Here is a 4,675-nt window from a genome sequence, read left to right on the forward strand (position 1 = left end):
TCCGTCTTTGCAAACAAAGACGGATATATATGTTTGCAAAGACGTTCCTCCTCCATTAGAAAGAAGAAAAAGTTTTCTTTGTGAATCCAGGAAGGAAACACTGCCAAGGAATGAAAGGATGAGAGAGGGGGGTCAGGTTCTTTAACCTTCCTTTCTTCTTCATCAGGCCCTGTGTTAGGCTCAGCTGCTGAGCAACACACCCTGCCTGAAGGGCCTTTCTGACCCAACATGGCCCTCACACAAAGACTTTGTCCATCACTGAAAGCAATCTTTCCACCGAATGCAGAGTTCTCCAGGTATTTGCCTTTACTTTGTTAAAGTGTCAACTGTGCTGCCATCTCAGAGGCAGAGAACACTGTTTACCTGGAGGTTAAAAATTCTAATTAACAAACAGGCAACAAAACGCACAGGTTCATTGTAGTCAGATAATATATTAGGTGTTTAGTTACTTAGAGGGTGCCCGTGTCATTCGGTCAGCCCCTCCCCAACCTGTTGACACTTCCTCTAGTCTAGGTAGTGTCTACAGTGTTCACCTGAACATGTGGAAAATAAACCGATTGTGTGTAACAGTTAGCAACTCTGCATCAGATATCAGCATGTGATAATGCATATTTAATTCTTAATGAGAAAGATATATATAATGTAGAATATCAGATTTTTCTCAATTCTTCAAACTAGACTAAGTCCAAGTGAGCTCTAGGGGGCCATGTATGGCCCTTGGAATAATTTTGTACGGCTCCTGGCTGCAGATGGACACAGACAAGTTGTTAAGTGCAACCCAAAGATTTTTTTCTTTCTCTTTTTATTTCATAGAAAGACACCTCAAAAATCCTGCAACTTTTTACTCAGAAACACACTTGGGCACATTTACCCATTACACTGGCTAAACATAGTGAAGGTCTTAAAAGAAAATTCCTCTTTTTGTTGCTGGAAATGAACTAAAAACATTTTATTGACCAAACAAATAGAAAACAACTGGCCCAAAAAAGTTAAATAACTGTAAACATAACAGCAAATGTCACACTAACGTTGGCTTCATAAAAATATTACCTGTTTAATTCATTGCTGTGCATTCCTCTTGCTCTAATTTTAATTGCTCGACATTTGGAACGCGGACTGAATGGCTTTGTTCATTTTCTCTGCTGCCATTCCTAAAACTACAGACTGCAATTCTAAAACAGCGCAGAAAATTGACGTCAACATTTACAATGTCTCCTTCTGTTCACTGAAAGGTCTGATAGAAATTGATCTTGAGAAATCAATCTCAATGGGAGAAGCACTGAGGGATGATGTGAATCGAGCAAAATTTCTTGGGAAGGCAATCAATCAATCAATCAATCAATCAATCAATCAATCAAGTTTATTTGTACAGCACATTTCAGCAACATATAACATATAATACATCATATAGTCACCAGTTGTGAATACCAGTAAGAATTACTTCTGGCAATTGTCAGGCTGCCTTTTATGAGCAATAACTGGTCAAAAACAAGTTCAGATGCCAAATAAATGGGAATACCATGTAAAATAGAGTCTTAACATAATATATATTTTTGTCAAATATATATTATTACCTAAAATTAAAGCAAACGCCATGGTTTAAATTTAGGGAGAAGGAAATGCTTTGCTTCCGGGTATGTGACAGAACTGAACTGACCCAGAGCTGCTCTGTTGAGTCTGCAGCCATGCAGACGGCCTGATGTCCAACATCAGGCCGTCTGCATCTCTGCTGTTCCCTCTGTCCTCCATTCTCCCTTTACATAGATTAAGATAGCCATGTCAGCCCCTCCCTCACCTCCTACCACCCAGTAGCGGGGGTTAATTGAGATCAGCGGGGGGGAGCACACATCTGATTGACATGCCCAACGGGAACAGGGCGATGGCTTTTTACCGGGGCCTGTTGTTCATTTTAATTGTTGTCTCAGCTCTTTGTCGTCGGGTCTAGACCTGGGGGCAAGAAGACAAGAGGGATGGACATGGGGGAGAGTAGACGGGAGCGGAGGGAGTGGACACTGGTGATTTACATTAACATGTAGTGAAATAAACAAGCAGAGAAGTCAAGCGTTAAATCAACTTGGAGAGAGAGAGACAGAGAGAAAGCCTCCAGGGTGAGAGGGGAACAGAGAGGAGGAGAATGTGTGTGTGCTCTGAAACAAATGCTCTGTTTTATTGTTCTACTAGCACGCACTGGATTTCCATGCAGAAAAGCACACACACACACCACACATACTGTGAGAGACTCTAGACGTTCGTCTAGAGTCTCTGTTTTCTCTCTCCAGTATTTTAGTATTCTAATCCATCACTGACCTGACATAGGGATGCTGTCTCCCTCTCTCCCTCCATGCTGCTGCTCATACACGGCATCCAAACGGAAGATAAAGGCAGAGCAGGGGGAAAAACAAACTCCACAGCAGGGAGAGCTTTATCCAGACAGATAAAGTGATGGAATAAAGCAGTGACAGAGAGCTACAGTGGAAGTGGAAGATGTGGAAGGACAGCAGAAAAAGGGGAAGTAAACAACTGAAGAGGGAGAGGATGAGTGAAAAGGTGGAGATGAGAGAGGGGAAAACAGAGAAAGAGTAGAAAATCAAGGCAGAAAGAGATTGTGTGTGTGTGTTGCAATGAGTTGCGGCTGAAGTCTGAACCTCCCTGCTCCATTTCACACTCTCTAGGTCCTGACGCATCAGTACTAGAAGACACAAATACTGTCATCCATACAAGTACACACACACACAAAGGCTGCGTCCTTTCTTTTCTCCTTTTCGATTTCAGATCCACCAAAACACACACTTGCTGTGATATCTGAATCATTCATATGAATAACAACAGAAGCACAGACTCACAGTCCTGTCTGCTGAACTGGAGTCCTGCAGCTTTAACCCTCCAGATTTGAGAGAGGAGTTCCCTCTGGAGGAGTCAGAAGATTTTTTTAAGGCACTTATGTGACTGCTCATGTGCAGAGCTGCTAGACAACTAAATTTATGACACTAATGTACTGTTAATTACAATACAATAAAACACCCTCAGCATTGCAGTTTGATAATAGATTTTATTTCTTTATTTTTTGCTTTAGTTGCCGCGGTAAAGTTTTGTCCTAACTCAGATCATCTCCTGCAGAGAACAGGAATTAAAATTAATTCATTTTATTTATTTATTATTACAAAAATATTTTTGTATATTTATAATGAAAAATAAATTAAAAAAAAACTGACATCGTCTAGTATTTTGGACATTACACAAAGCATTATATTAACTAGACTCATCTTATGTTTCTGCTTTCTTCTGACCTATCTATGTGAATCAAGTCTTTGGCCGATCTTTGTAAATTGAGTTGAAGTAGATTTAAAATACATTTTAAAAAATAATAAAATTTACCAGTAATAATACCCAGTAGTGTGTACACTTCCACTAATCCGACAATGTGCTCCTAGTGGAGCTAATTTTTTGTTAGAAATTAGCAGTGCTTGACAGACAGATCTATCAAGCACCATCTGTTATCAATTCGGACAACATTTTGTGCGTTCAGCGTTTTTAGCCTTGAAAATGTTTAGCGCATCTCGTTACCCCTAAATGTTTCCTTATAGATCCTAAAACGCTGATTTACCAGACTGTTTTGTAAACTTTCAGTAGAATAAAGTTCAACATCTGTTAAGAAATCTTGAAATATTTGAACGTTTATACTTATGCTCTTATTTTGAAGTAGATGAACACTGTTTACGCAGCAACTTTGTTTCCTCTCATGTTTTTCTCTTTTTTTCTGAATTTTGATTGACTTTACAGGTAACACTTTATTTGAAGGGGTGTGCATAAGACTGACATGACACTGTCATAAACATGACATAACACCTGTCATGAACATAAAGAAGTCTTTATGAATGTTTATGACAGTTGTCATGAAGTATCATTCGGTAAATAATGACACTTTTTATGCAAAGTTGCCCTAAAAGTTGGATTAAAAATGCCAACTTTGCATGATTTTGTAAATTATGATAATTTAAAGCAAAGTTGGCATTTTTAATGGACTTTCAATGCATCTTTTAGAGCACATGTGTCAAACTCAAGGCCCGCGGGCCATATGTATTTATGTTATTTTATATGGACCTGCACGGTCCGGTGTGCGCTTCTACCAGGATTTTTTTTATTTTTTTATTTATTTATTCTTGCGTGGTTTCGCTTCTCCGAAACGGACAGATGTTACGTCTGCAGCTCCTCCAGAACGCCGCTCTCCTGGGTAACGTGAACCCAGAAGGCTCCATTTGTTAAATCCGCTGGATGAGTTACTCCCAGCGGTTTTTAATTCTTCGCAGCGCCGTAACCGCCTCCGCAGTGGTTGAGCAACGGACTGCGCATGTTACAGTCTAAGGGTGCGTTCACACTGCAGCCTGAAGTGACTCAATTCCGATTTTTTTGGACGTAATGCGACCTGTATCCGATCTTTTCATGGCAGTGTGAACAGCACAGGTCGGATTCTTTTTCGAATGTGACCCATATCCGATACGTATCCGATTCAAATGCGACCTGACGTTCAGGTCGCATTCATCCGAACTGAACGTCACTGATGCTCAACAAATCTCACTGTCCTGCGTCCTGATAAGCGCAAGTGGGAAGAAAAACAACAACCATGACGGATTATATGAGGATTAAGTTGTTAATATGCTGCTCCGGCCGGACAACA

This window comes from Poecilia formosa, unplaced genomic scaffold (genome assembly GCF_000485575.1).
Source record: "Poecilia formosa unplaced genomic scaffold, Poecilia_formosa-5.1.2 Scaffold397, whole genome shotgun sequence".
Lineage (NCBI taxonomy): Eukaryota > Metazoa > Chordata > Actinopteri > Cyprinodontiformes > Poeciliidae > Poecilia > Poecilia formosa.